Below are 27,870 nucleotides of genomic sequence, written 5' to 3'. Positions count from 1 at the left end.
CACCTCAGGTACAAGGGGTTAGGACTCAACATACCTTTTTTGCATACACAATTCAACCTACAACATAGGCCTATTCAGATTTTCTATTTCTCCTTGCAGCAGCTTAGGTAGTTTGTATCTTTCAAAGAATTTGTCCATTTTTTCTACCATTACAGTTCAATTTACTATATAGAAAGGACTTGGGGGCGGCGCCTGTGGCTCAGTGGGCAGGGTGCCGGCCCCATATACCGAAGGTGGCGGATTCAAATCCAGCCCCGGACTAACTGCAACAACAACAACAACAACAAAAATAGCCAGGCGTTGTGGCAGGCACCTGTAGTCCCAAATACTTGGGAGGCTGAGGCAAGGGAATCACCTAAGCCTAGGAGTTGGAGGTTGCTGTGAGTTGTGTGATGCCATGCCACTCTACCGAGGGTGATAAAGTGAGACTGTCTCTACCAAAAAAAAGAAAAAGAAAGAAAGAAAAGAAAGGACTTGGGTTTTATTTTTTCAGTTAAATTTTGAACTGAGATTACAATATTGTAACAAAAAATTTTTTATATTAATTCAGTACTTTTCAGCATACAAATTGAAATATATAGGTTCAAACTTCAGATTTAGGGCAGTCTTCAAATACAATACAGACATTTCTTAAAGTTACCATAATATTCACATGTGATCTGTATAACTCTGAGCTGTTTCACACAGAACAGCTTTCCTAGGAATATGGCAAAATTGATAATGCCATGAAGTTCAAGGCTGTACAGTTAAGCTAAGGACTCAAAAATTTGGCATTTCTGGACTACAACAATGCACAACATGTAAAAGAGGTAGGGAACAATTCCTCCTCTTTAATTACAATTTTAACAAGTTGCACGGTAGCTTGAAATTTTGTATAAAATACCATATTATACATATTCTACCATTATACCTAGTAAAGTCCAAAGGCAATTAGATGACAATGGTTTGGGATCCTAAATTTTTTAATTAATAGAACTCATAAAATTCAAATGGCATTAATCAAACCAAAAAAATATTAAATACCTACCAGTTTAAAAGATTAAAATTAGAGATTCACAATTAATTTCTTTATAAACTTATCTGTCAGAATACAAATTGTTCAGTGTATTCTCCATACAATCCTTTTCACTTCTGATTTCCCTTGTATCATTCATGTTTAGTAATTTGAGGCCTCTTTTTTTAATCAGCCCTAGAGAAGGTTTATCAATTTCATCAATCTTTTCAAAGAACCAACTTTCAATTTTATTTTGTCATCTTCCTATATTATTTATTTCTGCTCAAATATTTATTATTTGTCTCTTTCTGCTTACCTTGGGTTTAGTTTGCTCTTCTTTTTCTTAATATGAACAATTAGAGTATTGATTTGAGATCTTTTAAATACAGGCATTTATAGGCAGCCTACGGGGTATTGATAGTTACATCTCCTAGATTTTGTTTGTTTTAGATAGGGTCTTGCTCTGTTACCCAGGTTGGAGTGTGGTGGTACATGATAATAGCTTACTATCGTCTTGAACTTCTTGACTCAAATGATCAGGAAGTTAACATAATTCATGTCATCTCCCCTCTCCCATATCTGAATTCCAAAAGGATCTATTATGTATGGTCTGGAAAATGATAACAAACAGCTGTGAAATATGATTCTATAACTCAAAACCCACTGTTTTTCTTTGCATTTACTATCCTTACTTACTTAAAAAGGCATTTACTTTGCATTTACTATCCCTACTTATTTAAGTTTATCCATGTAGTTTCCTTGTACTTACTATATTTTTGGTATCAAATTTTTCCTTTATTATCCGACTGCTACTGCTGACATAAATGAAGAAAGAGAGAAATTTAATTCTGTATATAGCTTTCAGGGAAAAGTATAGGTCATCTATATTCAGTTGCCTCACTAGTTTGTGTCAATTTCCCAATATCCTTTTAAGGTCTTTTCTTTTAAGGGAGTTGTGGAAGGTGGTAGGGAGAGGCATAAAGAAAAATAGCTCCAGAAGCTGCCAATGCTTTGTGCTCTGACCATTCATTACCCAAAGCAGGGAAAGGAATATAGTACTGAAAGGGTCTGGATCTTCTCCAATAGGAAATGCTTTTATAATATTATAAACGATATTTACAATAATGTTAAAAGCTTTTATAATTAACTGTTTACCACCTAATTGAGTCTTTAATACTTTTTTTGGAAATGGCAATAAAATATTTTAAAACATAAAGTGTACAATTTATTCTGTGCCGCTATAATAAAATACCTGAGACTGGGTAATTTATAAAGAAAAGAAATTTATTTTTTCACAGTTCTGGAGTCTGAAAGTTATGATCAAGGTACTGGCATTTGGTGTAAGGTGAGGGCCTTCTTGTTGCATCCTCATGTGGCAGAAGGCAGAAAGGCAAGCCAGTAATCTAACCTAAGGCTGCATGAAGCCTCTTTTACAATAACCTTAATCTCACTAACAAGAAAAGAGCCCCAAGGTTTAATCTCCTCTTAAAGGCCTGCCCTCTTACTACCATCACACTAATTAGCACCTGAATTTTGGAGGGGACACATTCAAACCATAGCAGTGTTTACTGTGTTTTTCTCTTCAACTTGAAAGTAGCTGGGGGCTCTCCCTCTCCCTCTGAGCTACTAGAAATGCTTAAGAAACTTTTTTTTAGGTTGAAGGGAAATGACACTGTAAAACACAGCTGACATAAAGAACACATAAATAGGTAAATCACAATCATAAATTGAAAAACTATTATTAATGTAGTAATTCTCTTCAAACTGATCTATTGTTTCAATATATAGCATAATCCTAATCAAAATCCTTGAAGAATTTCTGAAAAATTGACAAGTTTATAAAGATAAACAACCTAGATTAGCAGAACAAGTTCAAAAAAGTTGGGAGACTTAAACTACTAGATTTTCAGATAAAAAAAAGATAATCAAGACAGTGATATTGGTCTAAGAACAGACGTATAGATCAATGGTACAGAATACAGGCATACCTCATTTTTATTGTGCTTTGCAGATACTGGTTTTGTTGTTGGTGGTGGTTTTTTCTGACTATGTCACCCTTAGTAGAGTGCCATGTCGTCACAGCTTACAGCAACCTCAAACTCTTGGGCTTACGTGATTCTCTTGCCTCATCCTCTCAAGTAGCTGGGACTACGGGCACCTGCCACAACACCTGGTTATTTTTTGTTGTAGTCACCATTGTTGTTTTGCAAGCCCAGGCTGGGTTAGAACCCACCAGCCATGGTGTATGTGGCTGGTGCCCTAGCTGCTGAGCCACAGGAGCCAAGCCTGGTTTTGTTGTTATGTTTTACAAATTAAAGTCTGTGGCAATCCTGTGTCCAGGAAGCCTACTGATGCCATTGTTACAATAGCATGCATTCACTTTGTATCTCTGTGCCAGATTTTGGTAATTCTCATATGTCAATTTTTTTTATTATTATTTCATTATGGTGATCTGTGATCAGTGGACTTCGCTGCTATTACTGTAATTATTTTGGGGAACTACAACTCCCACCCATGTAAGATGGCAAACTTAACAAATAAATGTCCTATGTGTTCTAACTGTTCCACCAAATGGCTGTTTCCCTGTTTCTCTCCCTCTCCCAAGGTCTCCCAATTTGCTGGGACATAATATTCAAATTAGGCCAATTAATAACTACAATGGCATCTACATGTTCAAGTTAAAGAAATAGCATGAGGGAGGCATGTTAAAAGTTGAGACAATCCATAACTAGGATTCTTGTGCCACACAGTAAAGTTGGGAAAGCAAAGGAAAAGAAAAGTTCCTGAAGCAAATTAAAAGTACGACACCAGTGAATATATGAATGATAATAAAAGCAAAATGGCCTTATTACTTATATATAAAGTTTTAGTGGTTTGGATAGATCAAACCAGCCACAACATCCCCTTAACCAAAAGCCTAATCCAGACCGACGTCCTAAGTCTCTTCAGTACTACTTCAGTACTACGAAAGCTGAGAGAGGTGAGAAAGCTAGCAGAGGCTGGTTCTTGAGAATTAAAGCAGCTGGAAGCCATCTCCACAACATAAAAGTGCAAAGTGAAGAAGCAAGTGCTGGGCAGGCACAGTGGGCCACACCTGTAATCCTAGCACTTTGGAGGCTGAAGCGGAAGATTGCTTGAGGTCTGGAGTGTGAGACCAGCCTGAGCAAAAGTGGGCCTGGTGGTACATACTTGTAGTCCTAGCTACTTGGGAGGCTGAGGCAGGGGGAATGACTTGAGCCCAGGAGCTTGAGATTGCAGTGAGCTATAATCACACCACTGTACTCTAGCCAGGGTGAAAAGAGTGCGACCCTATCTCAAAAAAGCAGCAAGTGAGGGCTGATGGAGAAGTGGCAGAAAATTACCCAGAAGATCACCGATAAATGTGGCTACACTAAACAACAGACTGTTCATGCAGACAAAATAGCATCTTACTGGAAGAAGATGCCATCTAGGACTTTCATGGTTAAAACCAATGCCTGGTTACAAAACATCAAAGGACAAGTGACTCTCTTGTCTGGGATGAATGTAACTGGTGACTTTAAGTTGAAGCTAATACTTATTACCCTTCTGAAAATCCTAAGGCCCTTAAGTATTATATGCATGTCTTGTGCTCTAGAAATGGGATAACAAAGCCAGGATGACAATACATCTGTTCATAACATGGTTTACTATTCAAGTCCACTGTTGAGAACTACTGCTCAGAATAAAAGATTCCTTTTAAAAATGTTTATTATTGCTTACTGATAATACACCTCATCACCCAAGACATGTACAAGGAGATAAATGTTGTTTTCATGCCTGCTAATATAAAATCCATTTTACAGCCCACAGATCAAGGATTTGACTTTTAAGTCTTATTATTTAAGAAGTCTATTTTGTAAGGGTATAACTGCCAAAGGATACTGTGATGGATCTGGGCAAAGTAAACAGAAAACTTTCTGGAAAGCATTCACCATTTTAATTAACATTAAGAACACTTCTTTCCCTAGCAATGTTAAAAGAACATCTGTGTTTCATGGGAGAAGGTCAAAGTATTAATAGGAGTTTGAAAGAACATGATTTCAGTCCTCATGGGTGACTTATAAGGCTTCAAGATTTCAGTGAAGAAAGGAATTGCAGATATGGTATAAACAGCAACAGAACTAAGGGGTCCCCAAAGTCTCCATAAATAGGAAAATGAGAAATTGTAGTTAAATGTACCTTTATTTACAAAATAGTCATTACAAGATTTTACAGAATTTCTTTATGTGTTGGCCTATCTTTTTCTACCAACACAAAGTCTTCTCTTCCACTCATAGTGAACACATTCCAAAGGTATCTGTCTTTATAAATTTTCCTATGTATGGTGACTTTAAAAGACACAAGGACAAGCTACAGCCTGGGTGAAAATATATATAATGTATCTGACCACAGTGTTTATATAGGACATATACAAAATTATCACAAATTAATAACATGCTTTCTAAAATGGGCAAAAGATATGAATAAAAATATCATATAAAATATATAAATGGAAAGATGTTCAACATCACACCAGTTTTCAGAGAAATAAAAATTAAAACCGCAGTGAAATACCACTATGCACCTACTTCAGTGGCTTATATTAAAAATATTGGCAAAATGAGAACATTGGAACTGCCTTACAGTGCTGATAGAAATGCAGAATGGTTCACTTACTTTGTGTTAAACCATATGGCAATATCTAAGAAAGTTAAACATATATTTAGAATACCACCCCATACTTCCACCTAGGTATTGATGCCAGAGAAATGAAGCCATATGTTAACAAAAAACAAAACAAAAAAAAAACATGAATAAGTCATAATAGTCAAAATCTGAAAACAACTCAGAAGTCCATAAAAAAGTAAACAGATAAACAAGTTGTGGCTTATCATGCTATAGAGTACTACCTGGCAATAACAAGGAACAAAAAAACTAAATACAGAACAAGAATGAATCTCAAAAAATTATGCTAAGTAAAGAAAGTCAAACATAAAAGACTATGTTTTATGATTTTCATTATTAAAAATGCTAGAAAAGGTAAAGCTGGTGTGATTGCATGGGTCTGGGGATCTAGGAAAGAGAAAGACTACAAAGTGACACAAAGAAACGTTTCAGTTTAAAAAATGTCCTATTCTTCCACTATGCTGCTGACTATGCAACTGCACACATTTACCAAAATCTACCATTCTCTGAGTAAATTTTATTGTATATAAATATTACGTGAAGTTAAAAAAAAATCAAAGTAGGTTCAAGGTATTAAAGATATGAAAGATACTACTGACTTTCAACTCTTGAACTAATCACTTAAAATTTTAAAACATGGTTTTTACTTACATTTTTACCCATAAAAATGGAAACTATTTGCCACACAAGAACTAACTCCTTCCTATCTGTGGAGGAAATCTACGTAATGGTGCCACTGGAATACACTAATACTTATTTAATTTCAAGATAGCAACACCTGCTTTGTTTTCATTCAAACCTTTTATCATATTCTCCTTTTTGTGTCCATGGCTATAAATTTATGGCATTTCACCATTTTTTTTTTGCTATCTAAAATAAATAAATCATGATAAAGAAGCTATTGTTCAATGGCTGGTGTTTTAAAACTGTATGGAGACTGGCAAAAATAGGGGGGTATGTGTGTCAGTAATTCCTCACCAAAGAAACCAGATCTCTTTAGAAAGAGAAATTCTAGTATTATAGCAGGAAAAAGACAATATGAATCTAGAAAATCTCCTAAGAAAGTGCACATAAAAAGGGACATGTGAAAAGGATAGAGGAGATGGCTTGACAGAACTCCCACTGACAGAACCTGAGACACTGGCTGGTAACCTATAGAACAGAATAAGAATCCTAACTCCAAATGACAGAGGAAAAAGGGAAACCTCTTAAGCTCTTCATCAGAGTATAAAGCAAAGTAAAAAATGTAGAGGAATAAAAGAAAAAAATCACCATTTTCCAAGCACTGGAAAAATAACCAATTCGGGCAAGAAATTACCACTGATACTAAAAATAAAATGAATGAAAGTTTTGTTTTGTTTTGTTTTTGTAGAGACAGAGTCTCACTTTACCACCCTCGCTAGCGTGCCATGACGTCACTCATAGCAACCACCAGCTCTTGGGCTTCCGCGATTCTCCTGCCTCAGCCTCCTGAGCAGCTGGGACTACAGGCGCCTGCCACAACGCTACAGGCTAATGAATGAAAGTTTGATGAGAAAAAAGTATTTACATAGTCTCAAAGTATCTCCCCACAATTAATTACAAGGGGGAAAAGTAGTAACATTTCAGTAGCAAAACCTAGTAGACATCAACCTCACCAAGTGATCAAAGTTAGCATCGCCTGATTAAGCTGACACTGTTTGCTTTATGATATGTGATGCAGTAAGAAGGGTATATATTACTTAATATTCCTGCCTAGAGAACACAATTATGAACTTAATCACAAATAAACATCAACAAAACGCAAACTGAGAGACATTCTACAAGATGAAAGTTCTATACTTTAAAAATGTCATTGTCATTAAATATAAAAGACTGAGGAACAAAGGAGATGAGAAAGCAGTAAAAAGCAAATTCAAGGAGTGATCCTAAATTGGATTTTGAACTAACGGGAGAGGGATATAAAGGTCTCTGGGACAATAGGTAAAATCTGAGTAAGAGTCAGATTAGATGATAATATATCAAGGTTAACTTTTCTGATTTTGGTAACTATGGAGTGTGGTTAAGTAAGCAAATGTCCTTTTTCTTAGGAAAAAGGGAAACACACACTGTAATATTTAAGCATAAAAAAGGTATGAGAAGTGTGATGCTTGAATTTATTCCCATGTGGTTCCGGGAATGTTTATGTGTATTGTAAGCAGAGACAAAGATTTCCCTTGTCTCTTTTCTGTAATCCCAGCTGTCCTGCCATTGAATTAATTTGCCTGTGTTACAGGTTGCTAACATTTGATTTAAACAGCAAAAAGAGGATAAGTAGGATATAGATATTAACAACTTTCAGGCTTCTTAATATTTCAAGGACTAATATCTCTTAATATCTCAAGGACTCGGTGAAGATACTAAAAAACAGAGTAAGACATTACTGTCAAGAACCAGAGTAAATATTTTAGATTTTTTAGGCTACATACAATCTCTGTTGCATACCTTCCTACTCCCCTCCTACACACAACTCATTAGCTTGAGGGTACTACATAAAACAGATTTTGGACTAGATTTAGTGACAAGCCACAGTTTGCTGTCCCTCAAAGTAAAGAGAACTGTTAAATTTCTCTAAGAACTGCCACAAAAGCAGCATTGCCAGTCCATGAGACAGCAAAACATGCCACGAAATAAATAAAGCAACATAATCATGTAAGCAAAATTATCGTCCCTAGGGTAATAAACAGCTAATAAAGTTTTATTTATTTTTAATTTTTTTTTATTTTTTGAGACAGAGCCTCAAGCTGTCGCCCTGGGTAGAGTGCTGTAGCATCACAGCTCAGAGCAACCTCCAACTCCCAGGCTCAAGCGATTCTCTTACCTCCGCCTCCCAAGTAGCTAGGACTATAGGTGCCTGCCACAACACCCGGCTATTTTTTGGTTGCAGCCACCATCGTTGTTTGGCAGGCCCGTGCTGGATTCGAACCCGCCAGCTCAGATTTATGTGGCTGCTGCCTTAGCCACTTGAGCCACCAGGCGCCGAGCCGCTAATAAAGCTTTAAACAATAAAGATTAACATTTCTTAAAATTTATTTTGTAACTCTAATATTTGTCATCTTATGAGTGTAGGTGTTTTAGGTGGTTCAGACTGGAGGATATTTATTTATTTTCTTTTTTAGAGATAAGACCTCAGGAAAGGACATAGAAGATAGAATAACATGTCTTAGTAGGAAAGAGTAAGATAGTCTTGGATTTCAAAAGCATGATACAAAACCTAAGGGACATTTTAAAGCCACTACAGTCTAAATTCCCACTCTGTGCTTTTATTCTCCAAATTCAGATAATATTATTCTGATTTTATACCACAGGATATAGAAAATATAGAAATTAAAAGCAGTTTTCATAATAATTATGTTAGAAAAGCCTCCCCTGAGTAGAAGATGAGCCTATAGCTGCAGACATGTCTGCTACTCATGGCTTACTGACATTTTAAGCAATGAGCTAGAAAGAGCTGACAAGACGCAACTTACTTGTCATTTTTTTACATCTTATTATTTTAAATGCCAACAAGTTTCAGCAGAAATGGTTTCACCATTTTAAATGCCCATACACTTTAAGGTCAATTATCTAACAGGAAACCTTACTTTGCTTACATTATTGCTCTTTACATAAAGTATGAATGGTGCTTACTGCAATTTTTTAACATATTTTTACCCTCAATTTTGTTAAGCAAACCACCAAGAAAACAAAGTTTGAAGCCTGACCACACACACAAAGAGTTAAATATAGTATCAAAATGTACAACAAACCTACTAGGAATGACTTTTATCAATATATCTAATTGTTGCTATTGTTAATGGAAATTAAACCCAAAGGGTAAGCAGCAAATGATTAGCATTACCATTACACTTGTTAATTCACTGATTTCTATAATCAGCACTCAAAGTAAAGAGAACTGTTTTAGTTCCTATAGTTGCTATAGTGTTCTTCCATTATAAATGTACAATGATTAAAAACACTAAAGGACAAATACAAACCACTTCCACAGTCAAAAATAATGATTTCTTTATGTCTTCACTGGTTGGAAATTAACAGTTTATACTACCCCCAATTTTCATCCACAGACCACCCTCAATCAGAAGGCTTCCTAAATTCTGTCTGCTCTCCATAATTACTGTGGATGCCCTAGATGCCAAAGACCATTATAAACACAAGGCTTTCCAACTGCACATTTAAGGCAGCAGCGTTATAAAGCCTGGCTAAGGGTAACTTTGCTGTTTCTTAAATACCTATAACTTATACTATGATACCATTAGGAAAGCACTAGTTTGATAACTTCTATTATATTTATTTACATATATTTCTTATCTCCTCCATGGGACTATAAATTCCTTGAAAATAACATCTGTGGCTAAAAACATGTATTACTCATAGCACCTTTATTTTCTCCATAGTGACTGGTGTTTTTGATGTAGTAAGAGTGAAATATATAGTTGATTTTATCTTTAGAAATAAGGAACTGAAAAACGTTTATTTAAAAAATATAAAAAAATAATAAGGCAAAGATTTAATATTGTTAAGATGCCAATAAAAAAAAAAAAAGATGCCAATATAATCCAAAGTTATCTAAAGACTTAAGGCAAACCCTATCAAAATCCCACTGGCATTTTTTTTTTTTTTTTTTTTTTGCAGAAACAGAAAAATCTATCCTAAAAATTCATATGGATTTCAAAGGACCTCAAAACAATACTGACAAAGGACAATTTTGAAGGTCTCACACATCATGATTTCAAAACTTATTACAAAGTTACAGTAATCTCCCCTCCCTCACACACAAAATGTGGTACTGGCATAAAGACATACAGATAGGCCAATAAAGTAAGAAAAGCCCATAAATAAATCCTCACATGTGTGGTCAGATGACAAAGGTGCCAAGACCATTCAACAGGGGAAAAGATTCTTTTCAGCAAATGGTGCAGGGAAACATGAATATCCACATGCAAAAAAAAAAAGAAAAAAAAGAAAAAGAAAGAAAGAAACTAGACCTTTGCCTTACACCATATACAAAAATTAACTCAAAAAGATCAAAGACCAAAATGTAACATTTAAAACTATAAAACTCTTAGAAGAGAACACAGGGAAAAAGTTTCACGAATAATCATAACACTGGATTTGGCAATGAATTTTTTGATATAATACCAAAATAAAAGGCAACAAAAGTAAAAACAGATAAATTGGATTACATCAAAATTAAAAACTTTGTGCAAAGGACACAACAAAATGAAAAGGCAACTTACAAAACAGGAGAAAATAATGTGCAAATCATATTTCTGATAAAGTGTTAATATTCAGAATATATAAAGAACTTCTATAACTCAACAGGAATGGTCAAAAGGCAAACGAAAAGATGTTCAACATTATTAGGGAAATACAGACCAAAACCATAGTGAGATACTACTTCACACCCCTTAAGATGGCTACTATAAAAACAACAACAAACTCACCCATAGAAACTAACAAATGTTGGTAAGAATGTAAAGACAGTGGAACCCCTGCACCCTGTTCGTAGAAATGTAAAATGGTATAGCCATTATGAGAAACAGTTTGGTAGCTCCTCAAAAAATTAAAAACAGTATTACTATGTGATTCAACGATTACACCTTTGGGTATATACATGAAAGAACTGAAAGCAGGATCTCAAAAAAGTATTTGTAGGCCCATGCTCAAAGCAAGATTATTTACAATAGTTAAAAGGGGAAGCAACCCAAATGTCCATTGATAGATTTATAAACAAAATGTGGTATATACATGCAATGGTATATTCTGCCTTAAAAAGGAAAAGAAATTCTGACATATGCTACAACCAAGAAAAAAACGTAAGAACATTATGTTAAGTGAAATGAGACAGTTACAGAAAAACAAATACTCCATTTATATGAGGTACCTACAGCAGTTAAACTCATTGAGACAAAAAATAGAATGGTCTGTGCAAGGAGCTGAAAGGAGGAGGAAATGGGGGCATTATAGTTCAGTGGACACACGATTTCAATTTTACCAGGTAGAATTCTGGAGACTGGTTGCATGACAATGCAAGTACTTAATACTACTAAATTGTACATTTACAAATAGTTAAAACAGTAAATTTTATGTTTACTGTTAAAACAGTAAACATTCTGCCACAATTTAAAAAAATAAAAAACACAATCTATTAAGAAGATACAAATAACTTCAAAAAGACAGAAACCAAATAAAAGGAGAGAGAGAGGAAGAGGAGCAGAACAAATACAAACTATGTAACAGAAGAGAATAGAACAAAGACAGCATAATGTGCACATACCAGTTCATAAGAAAGGAAAGGCCTACAAACCCCTAGGACGGAAGCAATGAAAGACAAAGACATCCAAATGAAATACCGAGGCTCAATACAACAATTCCTTCTAATCCAAATTTTTGTGTAACTAGGCATATTCTAAACTTATTCAGGTCATTGATTAATCACAAGAATCTCCTCAAGTAAGACATCAAAAACAGATTTCTCAGAATCACTATCCATTCCAATTGCCTCATTTTTTTTACAGTGACAAAATGTAAATGACATTGACAAAAATATGACAAAAGTAAGACTTTAATATCTAGATGAGTAACTTTTTCATACTTAAAACTGTACTGCTGGATAAAGGAATCTTCCTAATTTTCTTAAAACTTTATCTTTTTTGTTGGTGTAATTAGAAAATTCTGAGCAGCAATTCATATGAGAGAAGTACAGTTACTATAGCCTATTCCTCCTATTACTGTTTTAAATTATCTTCTGAGAGTTTCTCACTGGTCTCTGCCCTCACTGTGAACAGTCAGTTGGCAAGGCAGTTCTTAGGCATTTTTGCCCCATCTAATGTCTTCCAACTGTAACTCCAACAGATAGACTGACTGTCTTCTAATTTGAGTAAGAATCTCTAATCACTGTTCAATTGAGAGAGGATACCTGGAAAAAGTGAGGTCTAAGAGAACAGAGGTCTTCTCAAGGAGACCCCAAGGACACAACCTGCAAGGTCCTCCCCAGTGATGTCTTGGCTCTTAGGAATTTGTAGAAACTTAACATCCTGGGACCTGGGAACTAAAGCTTGCTTCCACTTCTGTAAAAGTCCGAGTGGCTTCTCCAGGTTGATTCTCCAGGTTGACCAATGAGAAAGGTACCTGAAGCCAAAATTTCTGACTGAAGATAAAAAGGTTAAGACTGAGCCAGTCAGGGAGCACAGCCATTTTTTGGACTCTGGTCTGCCATTATTCTGAGAGCTGGAATAAAGCCCTTCCTCTTTTTGCTTTTTGCGTGGTTTTTTTTTTTTTTTTTTTTTTTTTTTGCAGTTTTTGGCCGGGGCTGGGTTTGAACCCACCACCTCTGGCATATGGGGCCAGCGCCCTACTCCTTTGAGCCACAGGCACTGCCCAGCCCTTCCTCTTTTAAACAGGGTGTTCAGGTGTTTTTTTCTCTCCAGTGGGTCTTGTCTTCACAGTATTAATTTCTTTTAATAGTGTAAATGTCACTTAAGTTTCACCCTTTCTTCTCCCAAATCTTTACTTAAACCTTTTACCTATTCTTTCTATGGTCTGTTTTATCATTCCTTTCACTAATAACTTGTCAAACCAGTAAGTAGTGTATAATCATTTCTTAACTCCCACAACACCCACTTATTCATTAATGCTGTCAGACTTGGCTCCCACAATCAGTACTCTTGAGAAGCTAGTCTCTCAAAGCCCACTGTAATATGTTTTGGGGGTACTTGCTCAACCCATTTAAGGCCCATTCTGGAAGATGGTACAGGAGCCCTTGTTAGTGTGACAAAAATAAAAACCCATTTCCCTACTTGTTACACAGCATGGGGGCAGGAAGATATCTGATACAAAATGAGCAATTCATTTACTTTAGGACTCTATCTTCTTTCTAATCTAATTCTTCTTCCTACTTCCTAAAATGAAGATCTTCTCCAAAACTTAGTATTTTGTGCTTTATCCCTCAAAGACTTTATCTGCTCAAATATTCCAATCATAAATATTCAGAAACCTCTGAATATGTATTTATCCTAGACCTTTGACTTCAACTCAGTTTCCACAACCCTCTCTACTGGACACTTCCAATTGAATGTTCACTCTCACCACACACTGCTTCAAGCTAACCATATTATCCTTCCAAAAAAGACTGGCTACTGTACTTCCCTCACCCCTGTGAGAGTACAGTGGTGATCATAGCTCACCGCACCCTTCCAGCCCTGGACTCAAGCAATCTTCCTGCCTCAGCCTCCTAATAGCTGGGACTGGACTATATAGGCACACACCACCATGCCCAGCTAATTTTTCTATTTTTTTGTAGAGACTGGGCCTTGCTCTTGCTTAGGCTGGTCTCAAACTCCTGACCTCATGTCAACTTCTATTAATTCACCAACCTAAGCCATCTGAGCATGGAAGCCTATAAGATCATGTCTCGCTCCCTTATTTATAGATCCATATAATCACTAAGTGTTGGCAATTCCTTATTCCAGATTCTCTCTCTGTATCTCTTCCTTATGCACTTTCACAGCCACAACTCTAGTTCAGGTTCACTTTCTGCATTATTACAAGAGCCTCCTATAATTTTCTCACTAAAAATCTCCCTATACTACATCTTAAAAACAATGACAAAATCAACCATTCTAAAATAAAGATCTTTCTAAGGTTCAAGGTTGAGTTCTATCTCCTTTATTAAGTTACTCAGCAGTGTCACTCGCTACATCTTTCAACTGCTTATATTTTCTTGTATTAGCCACTATCTTTTAAAATACTACATGTGGGAAAGAGAGCAGGATTTTACTCTCAATGTTTTCTTCCTTTATGAGAGCTTTGGTTCTGGGCATGCAGGATGGATGATTTAAATTTCCCTATAGATTACTTTAGCAACTCAGTTTCTCCAACATTCCATGAGCGAGTAGGGACCAGGTCTTCTACTTTTCTGTTTTCCTCTCTGGACAAACACAGAACTAGACATGTAATAAATCTGCCAAATAATTAGTGTATTGGCTAACTGACAATATAAAATTAATTGAATAGAGTTAATTGGTTTGTTTTGTAGACAAACTACAAGTTGGGAGGGGGAAGAAAACCTCTTTTGATATTTAATGGGATCTTGGACTGAGCATTGATTCATTATGCTAAATAGTTTTTATTTTTCTAAATAATTTGTATAAAAGTTCGTTGCAAATACAATAAGGTTAGGTCCAGCAATCTGTATTTGTATAATTAACTGAGCACCTAATTAATCACGTATTAACTTGTGATACCTGTTTAATTCTGCCTTGTATCTATTTAAATCGCACATATAAACATTTTTTAAACATCTCATATTTGTTTCTTCTCACTCCTATGAAACAGGAACTATATGTATGTATTTTTCTTTCTTGGTTCCTTTTATATAATAGGTACTGTAAATACTTATGATTTGTGATATTCAAGGACAAGGTGACAGCAAATCACATGAGACACAGGGTTGAATATGCCCAAATTAATATATTCAATACAAACACGCTGTAGACTACAATGAGAAAATAACAACCTGATTTAGCATCTCCTCTTAACATACATTTTTGATGTGCTAAAAAGAGCAATGAGAATGAAAATGTTAAAAGGATATACCTAAAATTTTAATTATGCATACTTCTGAATCACAATAAATTATGAAATATTCAACTAAAACACAACATGGTGGAGTAATAATAAACATGAAAAGGATCTAGTTACAAGACTCCTCAGCTAGCTGGACACTGAACAATATCCATAATCCAGCTCCAACCATATTACTAGTTACTTCATGCCCTGTTCCATCCAAGATGTGCCCCTCTCATCTCTGCTTATCTAAACCCACAAATTCTTCAAAATAAAAGTACAGATCCTAACCTCTTAAAATACTCTCCTAATATGCCAGTCAAATACCAAACTTATTTCGAGTCTAAAAACCAACTTTAAGTGCATAAACTAATTTCATAATTTGGAGTAACATCCTACTCTTTCATTATCCATAGACAATCATTCAATCTGTACTCTACCACAGCAGTTCCCAACATTTTTGGCACCAGGGACCATTTTCATGTTAGACTATTTTTCCATAGGTGGGGGGGTGGGGTGGGATGGCAGGAGATGGTTTCAGGATGGTTTCAGGATGATTCAAGCATATTGCTTACATTATTGTGCATTTTATTGCTATTATTACATTGTAATATACAATTAATTGTACAAATTTATAAGGCAGAATCTGTGAACCCTGAGTTTGTTTTCCTGCAACTAGATAGTCCTATCTGAAAGTGATGGGAAAAAGTGACACCCGAAGTGTGTTGCTTATGTCCAGTCTACTGAGTAATCTCATTTTGGTTGCCGTCATTGTAGAAAACTCTCCTTCACAAAAATAGGATACTGAAAGTAGGTTTTTCAGTGCTTTTGTGGCAATCTCAGGATATTTCACCTTGACTTTAATCCAGAACCTATGAAGATTTGAAGTTGTCTCAAACATGCTTTTAAGGCCACCTGTCATTTGTAATCTCAAGTAGTTGATCCTCTTCTAGCACAGACAGCTGATTTACCTGGCTTATTCACAATGGGTCACAGATCCATTACTTCCCAGCTCAGAGTCTTTTGTGGTTGGCAAGTAAAGATCAAACTCTTTTGAAAACTGAGACAGGTGATCGTGCACCAGCTGAGAAAAAGAAGGCCCTGGTTCTCTTTCTTTAGGAATCTCTGCTAATGTCTGAAATGTCAAAAATCCCAATGTTTACTCACGGCCCCCATAATTCCAGCATGGCTTTGAATGCAGCCACTTTTTATCTGCTGACTTCAACACAATTGTCATTGTTCCCTGAAGTGAGAATTTGTTAAGCAGATTCGCTCTGTGTCACAAAATATGCTACCAATGACGACTTTTTCTAAAAGAAACCTCTACATGGGTCTTGTAACTCAAAAACTCTGGCCAGTGGTCTACCTTTAGAAAGTCACCTTATCTGAGTGTATAAGAAAAGATGTATGTGCTCTGCATCCTCCTCCTCACAGAGCTGTGTGAACAGATGAGTTAAGGGCATATACTTTAATATGGTTGATCATTTTAATCAACAAAATGATGTTTAATTCAGGTGACATTTCTCAGCTGTGCAGCGTTTCTCTATGGATGACACAGTACACAGACTCACATTCAGAAGTGACATTTTTCTCCAAAGTACTTAAGCCAGAAAGCTATCCAGTCATATCAGCTACTCTGTCTGTGCATATACTGAAACAAAATGATCAATTCAGTTCTCCTGATAGGTGAACATTCAAAGACTAGAATAGTTCTGTAGCTGTGGTGTTGGTTGGCAACAAAAATGCACATAACATGTCCTTATGCACATTTTCCTGAAAAATAAATCACACAAAAACAAGTATTGCTGCCTTTTTGCACCATTAAGACTTATCAACCTGGGGCCCCCGGACCTCCATAAGAGCTGCACCGCGACCTGAATTGGTTCCTGGATCTCTGAAAGAGCTGCACCGCCCACACCTCCTTAAGAACTGTGCCGCGACCTCGGTAAGAGCTGCGCCGCGATGCCCGACCGCAAACGCCAGGCCTCCGCACGCCCTGACCAGGAACTGCGGAGCTGCGCAACCCCGCATCCTCCCTACCTCCACACTGGCCTGCTGCTCTGCCAGGGACTCTGGTAGCCGCGTGCCCTCTGGAGCCCTCCCTGCCTCTGTACAGAGCCCTTGGTCCTGGCCAAAGACTACTGGAGCCTTGGGCTCTCTGTGCCAAAGTCACTGAGCACCAGGCACTCCCAGAACCGTGCATACCACCTCCCGCACTGTTGCTGGATACGGGTGTGTAACACTCGGAGCTGCTTCCACAACCAGAACTCCATGGCTGGGGCAGAGGAACTACACAGGGTCACTCCGTACAAAGATCCAGCAACAATAGAGTGATCCCGCTGGGGTCTAATCTTAGAGAGACACCTCCTGAACTCTGAGGATAGCCAGAGGCAATGGTGAAAACAATCATGAGGCAAAATCAACAGAAAAACTCTGGTGATACGAATAATAAGAGTAGATCAACTCCCACGAGGATCAATGAGGCAGACACAGCACAAGATCCCATTGACAAACAAATAGCTGAGATGTCAGAAATCGAATTCAGAATCTGGATAGCAAATAAGATTGAATTAGAATTCCAAGCAGTAACCCAAAAGATATCTAAAGAAATCAATGAAGTCAAAGACCAAATGACCAAAGATTTTGACACATTGAGACAAGAAGTTGCAGCCCTCACAGAACTGAGAAACACAGTAGAATCCCTCACTCAGTAACAGAATGGAGCAAGCAGAAGAAAGGATTTCTGACATTGAAGACAAAGCTTTTGAACGCTCCCAAACTCTCAAAGAGGAAGGGAAATGGAGGGCAAAAACAGATCACTCTCTCAGAGAGCTCTGGGATAATTCGAAGAAAACCAGTATTAGTCTTACAGGGAACCCCGAAAGCGACGAAGTAGCTTCACAAGGCACAGAGTCTCTTCTCCATGAGATTATGAAGGACAACTTTCCAGACATGCCAAGACATTCTGATATTAAGATAGCAGTTTCAGAACTCCAGCAGGACTCAACCCAATTAAGACACCCCCCAGACACATCATAATCAATTTCATTAAAGTTAATATGAAGGAGAAAATTCTGAAAGCAGCCAGATGAAAGAAAACCATCACCTACAAGAGCAAGAATATTAGAATAACTGCAGATCTCTCTGCTGAAACATTTCAAACTAGAAAAGGATGGTCATCAACTTTTAATCTCCTAAAACAAAATAACTTTCAACCCAGGATCCTGTACCCAGCTAAACTGAGTTTCATTTATGAAGGAGAAATTAAATACTTCAATGACATTTGCATGTTGAAGAAATTTGCCATAACTAAACCAGCTCTCCAGGACATTCTCAGACCTATCCTCTATAAAGACCAACGTAACCCTTCACCACAAAAGTAAAACCACCCAGAAAATTTTGATCAAATTCTAACTTCCACAGTTGCAAAAGGATTAAAAATGTCCACCGGACTCTTGAAAGGCTTATCAATATTCTCAATTAATGTGACTGGTTTAAATTGTCCTCTAAAGAGGCACAGGTTGGCTGACTGGATACAAAAACTCAAGCCAGATATCTGCTACATACAAGAATCACATCTTACATTAAAAGACAAATATAGACTCAAGGTGAAGGGATGGTCATCTATACTCCAGGCAAATGGAAAGCAGAAAAAAGCAGGCGTTGCAATCCTATTCGCAGACGCAATAGACTTTAAACCAACCAAAATAAGGAAGGATAAAGATGGACACTTCATATTTGTTAAAGGTAATACTCAATATGATGAGATTTCAATTATTAATATTTATGCACCCAACCAGACTGCACCTCAGTTTATAAGAGAAACTGTAACAAACATGAGCAACTTGATTTCCTCCAGTTGCATAGTAGTTGGAGATTTTAACACCCCTTTAGCAGTGCTGGATAGATCCTCCAAAAAGAAGCAAAGCAAAGAAATTTTAGATTTAAACTTAACCATTCAACATCTGGACTTAACAGACATCTACAGAACATTTCATCCCAACAAAACTGAATACACATTCTTCTCATCAGCCCACGGAACATACACCAAAATTGACTACATCCTAGGCCACAAATCTAACCTCAGCAAATTTAAAAAAATAGAAATTATTCCTTGCATCTTCTCAGACCATCATGGAATAAAAGTTGAACTCAATAACAACAGGAACCTGCATACCCATACAAAAACATGGAAGCTAAACAACCTTATGCTGAAAGATAGATGGGTTATAGACGAGATTAAGAAGGAAATCACCAAATTTTTGGAACAAAACAACAATCAAGACACAAATTACCAGAACCTCTGGAACACTGCAAAGGCAGTCCTAAGAGGGAAATTTATAGCACTGCAAGCCTTCCTCAAGAAAACGGAAAGAGAGCAAGTTAATAACTTAATGGGACATCTCAAGCAACTGGAGAAGGAAGAACACTCCAACCCCAAACCCAGCAGAAGAAAAGAAATAACCAAAATCAGAGCAGAATTAAATGAAATTGAAAACAAAAGAATTAAACAACAGATCAATAAATCCAAATTTGGGTTTTTAAAAAGATCAATAAAATAGATAAACCTTTGGCCAACCTAACCAGGAAAAAAAGAGTAAAATCTCTCATTTCATCAATCAGAAATGGTAACAATGAAATACAGAAATTCAAAAAAATCCTTAACAAATACTACAAGAAACTCCACTCTCAGAAATATGAAAATCTGAAAGAAATCGACCAATACCTGGAAGTACGCCACCTCCCAAGACTTAGCCAGAATGAAATGGAAATATTGAAAAGGCCTGTATCAAGTTCTGAAACAGCATCAACTATACAGAATCTCCCTAAAAAGAAAAGGCCAGGACCAGATGGCTTTACGTCAGAATTCTACCAAACCTTTAAAGAAGAACTAGTACCTATATTACCAAACCTCTTCCAAAATATAGAAAAAGAAGGAATATTACCCAACACATTCAACGAAGCAAACATCACCTTGATCCCCAAACCGGGGAAAGACCCAACAAGAAAAGAAAATTATAGACCAATATCGTTAATGAATATTGATGCTAAAATACTCAATAAGAGATCCTAACAAACAGAATCCAACAACACATTAAAAAAATTATACACCATGACCAAGTGGGATTTATCCCAGGGTCTCAAGGCTGGTTCAATATAGGTAAATCTGTGAATATAATTCAGCACATAAACAAACTGAAAAATGAGGACATGATTCTTTCAATGGATGCAGAAAAAGCTTTTGATAATATCCAGCATCCCTTTATGATCAGAACACTTAAGAAATTGGTATAGAAGGGACATTTCTTAAACTAATAGAGGCCATCTACAGCAAACCCACAGCCAATAATCGTTACTGAATGGAGTTAAGTTGAAATCATTTCCACTTAGATCAGGAACCAGGCATGGTTGCCCATTGTCTCCATTGCTCTTTAACATTGTAAGGAAGTTTTAGCCATTGCAATTAGGGAAGAAAAGGTGATCAAGGGTATCCACATAGGGTCAGAAGAGATCAAACTTTCACTCTTTGCGGATGATATGATCATATATCTGAAAAACACTGGGGATTGTACTACAAAACTTTCAGAAGTGATCAAGGAATACAGCAATGTTTCAGGCTACAAAATCAACACCCATAAATCTGTAGCCTTTATATAAACCAACAATACCTAAGCCGAAAAAACAGTCAAGGACTCTATTCCTTTCACAGTAGTGCCAAAGAAGATGAAATATTTGGGAGTATACCTAACAAAGGATGTGAAAGATCTCTACAAAGAGAACTACGAAACTTTAAGAAAAGAAATAGCTGAAGATGTTAACACATGGAAAAACATACCATGCTCATGGCTAGGAACAATCAGCATTAAAATGTCTATACTACCCAAAGCAATATATAATTTTAATGCAATTCCTACTAAAGTTCCATTGTCATATTTTAAAGATCTTGAAAAATAATACTTCGTTTTATATGGAATCAGAAAAAACCTCAAATAGCCAAAACATTACTCAGCATTAAAAACACAGCAGGAGGAATTATGCTACCAGACCTGAGACTGTACTATGAATCGATAGTGATCAAAACAGCAAGGTACTGGCACAAAAACAGATAAGTAGATGTCTGGAACAGAATAGAGAAACAACAGATGAATCCAACTACTTACTGTTATTTGATCTTTGACAAGCCAATTAAAAACATTCAGTGGGGAAAAGATTCCCTATTTAACAAATGGTTCTGGGTGAACTGGCTGGCAATCTGTAGAAGACTGAAACTGGACCCACACCTTTCACCATTAACTAAGATAGACTCTCACTGGATAAAAGATTTAAACTTAAGACATGAAACTATAAAAATACTTGAAGAAAGTGCAGGGAAAACTCTTGAAGGAATCGGCCTGGGTGAATATTTTATGAGGAGGACTCCCCAGGAAATTGAAGCAGTATCAAAAATACACTGCTGGGACCTGATGAAACTAAAAAGCTTCTGCACAGCCAAGAACATAGTAATAAAGCAAGCAGACAGCCCTCAGAATGGGAGAAAATATTTGTAGGTTATACCTCCGATAAAGGTCTAATAACCAGAATCCACAGAGAACTCATACGTATTAGCAAGAAAAGAATGCGTGATCCCATCTCAGGGCAGGAAAGGGACTTGAAGAGAAACTTCTCTAAAGAAGACAGACGCACGATCTACAAACACATAAAAAAAGCTCATCATCCTTAATCAGCAGAGAAATGCAAATCAAAACTACTTTGAAATATCACCTATCCCCAGTAAAAGTAGTCCACATTAACAAAATCCCAAAACCAGAAATGCTGGCGTGGATGTGAAGGAAAGGGCACACTTCTACACTGCTGGTGGGAATGCACACTAATACGTTCCTTCTGGAAGATGTTTGGAGATACTTAGGGACCTAAAAATAGACCTGCCATTCAATCCTATAATTCCTTTACTAGATTTATACCCAGAAGACCAAAAATCACAATATAACAAAGACATCTGTACTAGAATGTTTATTGCAGCCCAATTCACAATTGCTAAGTCATGGAAGAAGCCCAAGTGCCCATCGACCCACGAATGGACTAGCAAATTGTGGTACATGTATACCATGGAATATTATGCAGCCTTAAAAAAAGATGGAGACTTTACCTCTTTCATGTTTACATGGATGGAGCTAGAACATACTCTTCTTAGCAAAGTATCTCAGGAATGGAAGAAAAAGAATTCAATGTACTCAGCCCTACTATGAAGCTAATTTATAGCTTTCACATGAATGCTATAACCCAACTATAGTACAAGAATATGGGGGAAAGGGCCAAGGAAGGGGAAGGGAGGGGGGAGGTTAGGGTAGAGGGAGGGTAGTGAGTGGAGTCACACCTATGGTGCATCTTAGAATGGGTACAGGAGAAACTTACTAAATGCAGAATACAAATGTCTATATACAATAACTAAGAAAATGCCATGAAGGCTACGTTGAACAGTTTGATGAGAATATTTCAGATTGTATATGAAACCAGCACATTGTACCCCTTGATTGCACTAATGTACACAGCTATGATTTAACAATAAAAAAAAAAAAAAGACTTGTCAACCTGGACTTCATAGCTCAGTGACTATTAAACCTCTCTAATAACTGTACCTCAATATCCTCTATTTCATGAATCTAGTTACAGTGCTAGCTATAAGAGGAACACATGCCACCTTCTGAACTGCAGCTCTCCTAAAAGTTCATAGCAAATATCCTTAGCAGCAGGCAAGATCAACTCTTCACCAACAGTAAAAGGCTTCTTAGCTTTAGCAATGTGATTAACTATAAAGAATGATGCTCTCAGTACAGACACATTTGATGAAGAGGTGGCCTTTTGCTTTTGCTCTTCACGTTCATGTTTTTTTCTTTTGAAAAACTCCAAAGGATTTTTTTTTTAATGCAGTATGCTTTAATGTAGCATGTTCTCCATGTGGCAAAACAGTTTTAAAGCTTTGGTGCCTTTGTTGCAACATATTATGTGAATCACCTATTACAATGAACCTTTAATTTAAGGATTCTTCTATTTTCTTTCAAATGCAGCTTTCGTTTTGTTAGCAGTTTTTAGAGTCTTCTGCTGTCTCACTGGGACTTTCCCTTTTTCAAAGAAGCTCTCTAGTGACACACATTTCTTACTCATCTTTGCTACAGTTAGCTTGTGGGGTTACAAAAACTATGACTGAGACAAGTACACAGCGCCAGAAAGAGGCAAGGAGAAAGTGATAAATAAAATAATGGGTAGGCCATTGATAAACAAAAATAAGTGTCAGATTCTGACTTAAAGCCTGCCACCAGATGCAACTAACAATTGAAGTGCATCAATGCACTCACATGCCAGTATAAAGCCTGCCACAAGACGCAGCTTAATTGTCATGTGCCACTCACTGATAAGGTTTTGGTATCAGTCTTGCAAGCCACTGATTTATTATGGTCTCTGTGTAGTCAAACTTCTCTGCCAATGATGATCTATATTTGCAGCCACTCCACAGCATTATCATCAGTGCCTCAGGCCTTAGATTCTCATAAGGAGTGCACAACGTAAATCTCTTGCAAGTTTACAGTAGGGTTTGAGAGTCTGGTAGCTCTGCTGATCTACCAGGAAGGGGAGTTGAGGTGGTGATGTGATCAACGGGCAGAAGCTGTAAATACAGATGAAGCTTCCCTCACTCATCCAATGCTTACCTCCTGCTGTGTAGCCTGGTTCCTAATAGGCCAGGGACCAGTATGAGTCTGTGGCCTGGGACTTAGGGACTGAAGCTCTATAACACTTATCTCTAATATCTCAGGCACACACAAGAATAGATCCATCACTTGAAATTAGTTCATTTTTAGGAAAATTAAATGATATAATTTCTTATCCTTCCCACCTTTCCAGCTCCCTCTCACTCCTATTGGACCAACTCTTTATATTATTAACACAATCAACAAAGGTCCTATGAGATGGTTTTAAATAGATATAGAAATAAAATAAATGTATGTCCATTTTAGTAAACACACATATTTCCTAGCTCAGACAACTAAGGGGGCCTAGAACCAATGATACCTTAGTACTAATGAGAATACCCAGTATCCGGACCTTGTGCCCTTAAATAATTCTCTAATTAAAAGCAACTAGGTCGGGCGGCGCCTGAGGCTCAGTGAGCAGGGCGCCAGCCCCATATGCCGAGGGTGGCGGGTTCAAGCCCAGCCCCAGCCAAACTGCAACAAAAAAATAGCCAGGCGTTGTGGCGGGCGCCTGTCGTCCCAGCTACTCGGGAGGCTGAGGCAGGAGAATCAGGAGTTGGAGGTTGCTGTGAGCTGTGTGACGCCACGGCACTCTACCGAGGGCAATAAAGTGAAACTCTGTCTCTACAAAAAAAAAAATAATAATAAAAGCAACTAGGTCTTCCTTAGATAAAACCAGGGCTAGGACAGGGAAAGCATAATATAAGATTGTAACATCTTTTGGTGACAGAGAGTAAAGGAGTGCTAAAAAGAAAAGATAGAAGCATGCTAAAAAGAAAACATGAGCCAACTTGAAAGGCCTCTCAACGGCCTAGGACAACTGAGCTACAAAATAAACAATGACTGTAATGAATTATGACTCATAGGATAAAATAAGAATCTAAGAGTTCATATTTACAGGTAAAAGAAGAAAAAAATACATAAACAAGGAGAAAGAAAACTTCTTCCTTATAATAGAATTCCAACTAATATAGGTAGAAAAAATAATGGAAATACAAAATCACCATTTGGTCAACGTTACAGTAATAAGTTTTTCCAGACAATATTCATCAATATATGCTAAAATTAGTGCATGACAAGCAACTAGTATAATGAAGAGGGTATTTACAAAAAATTGCAAAGTACCTCTCCCACAAGATATCAGTTAAGTACGAAAAGAAAAGAAGACAAGACAAGACAGGAGTATGACCCTGGGCTGGATTCTGCAGCAGAAAAGGGACACTACTGGGGCTGGTGCAGTGGCTCATGCCTTTAATCCTGGCACTCTGGGAGACTAACCTGGAAGATTTCTCTATCTTAGGAGTTTGAGACCAGCATGAACAAGAGCAAGACCCTGTCTCTACTAAAAACAGAAAAAAATTAGCCAACCTGGTGACCATGCCTGCTGTCCCAGTTATTTGAGAGGCTGAGGCAGGAGGATTGCTTGAGCCCACGAGTTGGAAGTTGCAGTGAGCTAAGATGACATCACTTTACTATAAGTGGCAACAGAGTAGGACTCCATCAAAAAAAAAAAAGACATTATTTGGATAACTGGCAGATTTTGAAAGGTTTGCAGATTAGATAATCGTATTGTATCAATGTTAATTTCCATATTTTTATAATTTCCTGATTTTACAAGTGATTACATAAGATGACAACATTTGGGGAATTTGACTAAAGGGTATATAGGAATTTCTTTTATGAGTTTTGTAACTGTTGTATAAGCCTAAAATTAGTCTTAAAAGAAAACTTGAAAGAAGTAAAAAAGCCTGATGAGTCAGTACTACACAGAAAACTGTGAATACATGCTTGGCATTATGTAAGCACTCAAAACAGTTAACTACTAATGCTATAATTTACGATACCATAATATACTATAATCCAAGTTTACCAAGCTTCCTGACTTCCTCATTGCTCATTTAATAAATATTTCACTGAGTGCCTACATTATGCCCAGTAAACAGAAAAAGAGAGAAAAAAGCAAAAAAGCCAGCCAGCCAGCAAATAAAGCATTCACTAACTCCATAACAGATCCTTGATCATTCTGAATATGATCAGGAATGTTCTCTCCCTCTTTACAATCCCAAGTCCTACTTACTTCTTGCTGTTTTTCATGTTCCTTTTCCTAGTATTGTTACGAAAATGCACGTATTCTAAAAATAAGGATAAAATCCCAGCTACATGACTTTGCTCTCCCGTAAACTTAATCTCAGTGACCCTTGCCACTTCTTTATTTAGAAAACTGGGATGATTTTAACCAACTTTCATACAGTTGATTTGAAGATTAAGCAGAAACACATAAAAGTAACTGGCACATAGTAGATGCTCAGAAAATGTTAAGTTTCCTTTCCCTTACAACATACATTCTCTAACCTCTGCAGGATCCTGAAATGTAGCTCAACAACTGTCTTACTCATTAATCTCTAGGTGAATTCCTGTTCTATTTCCCAAAGAAGCTACTTCATAGTTTTCACTTACATATTTTAAAAAGTAAATATAAATGATGTATTTAGCCATTATAAACAGCTTCAGTATTCACTGAAAATTCAATTAACTAAAAAATATGCATAACTTCCATCATTTCCCAACTATTAAGACTGATATTTCTAACTGCTTTTCTAAACACTACTTTTTTTTTTTTTTAAAGACAGAGTCTCACTATGTTGCCCTCAGTAGAGTGCCATGACATCACAGCTCACAGCAACCTCAAACTCTTAGTCTTGAACAATTCTCCTGCCTCAGCCTCCCAAGTAGCTGGGACTATAGGTGCCTGCCACAACGCCCGACTATTTTTTTGTTGTAATTGTCATTATTGTTTGGCAGGCCGGAGCTGGGTTCAAACTCGCCAGCTCCAGTGTATGTGGCTGGCGCCCTAGCCACTGAACTACAGGCACCAAGCCTCTATGTAGATTACCTCACCATGTCAAACTCAAAAATTGATTCCAAAATCATATTGTATGTTACCATCTATTAGCTATCACCGTACTCTCCAGTTATTTCCTTCTTTTCTGGAGTATTAAGCCAGCCTTAAAGTACAAGCCTCAACCTAGTAAATGTATTTAATTTCCAGATTCTGTAAGCTCCATTCATGGTTTGAGTGCTATATCCACGTGTATCATTTTTTAATCTTTTGTATTGTATTCTTACACTATTTGAGGAGTGAATGTTGGAGGAAGGAATTTAACCTTATAGCAGTATTTAATACACTGAAGAAAACTAGAAGAGCCCAATCATCTTAGTTCAGTCCAGTAATAGTGCTAATCATCTGAACTACACAAAGACTGTAGAAAAATGAAAAAGAATGAAATTCACTATGAAGCAAGAAATGACAGAGCATGGCCAATGATTTGAAGTTAGCATGTAAAGGGAAGAAAGAGGAATCAAAGCATTCCCAAGGCTTTAAAACAGGAAACAGAAGTAGCATGAAAAGAAACACAGACAGAAATTATTATTATTAATAAATGTTTCCAATAACTAAAATAATGCTTCTAAACCAAAGTTGTTTATGTTTAACACAAAGCAATAAACCATAATACATCATAAAGCTACCTAAATTAATAAATGCTTGATCTAGATCTGTTACTTTTCTTTTTGTATGACCAATGACTCAAATTACTACAAACTTCATATTTAAAATTAATGCAACAGTTTAGACCTACTTAATTATTCTGCCTAGTTCATATGTAAATAAAGTAATTCATGTTGAGATACCGATTTCTCAATAAGCTAATCAACAAACTGGCAATATTTTAAACTGTAAAACCCAGAGTTACTATCAACTCCTTTGGTATATAAATACGGAATCATATCTTCATTTCCCTACAAAACCTCCAACAAAGTAATGAATTTTTTTAAAAAATGAAAACTTTAAAATAAATA

General features: G+C 36.7%; 1 protein-coding gene across 5 annotated transcripts in view; it reads right to left on the bottom strand.

Moving 5' to 3' along the window:
- Window positions 1-27,870, bottom strand: part of LCOR (ligand dependent nuclear receptor corepressor) — a 156,774-nt gene that overhangs the window by 58,164 nt on the left and 70,740 nt on the right. The gene's annotated exons all lie outside the window — the stretch shown is intronic.

Source organism: Nycticebus coucang, chromosome 3 (assembly GCF_027406575.1).
Source record: "Nycticebus coucang isolate mNycCou1 chromosome 3, mNycCou1.pri, whole genome shotgun sequence".
NCBI lineage: Eukaryota > Metazoa > Chordata > Mammalia > Primates > Lorisidae > Nycticebus > Nycticebus coucang.
This window is presented reverse-complemented; position numbering and strand designations above follow the sequence as displayed.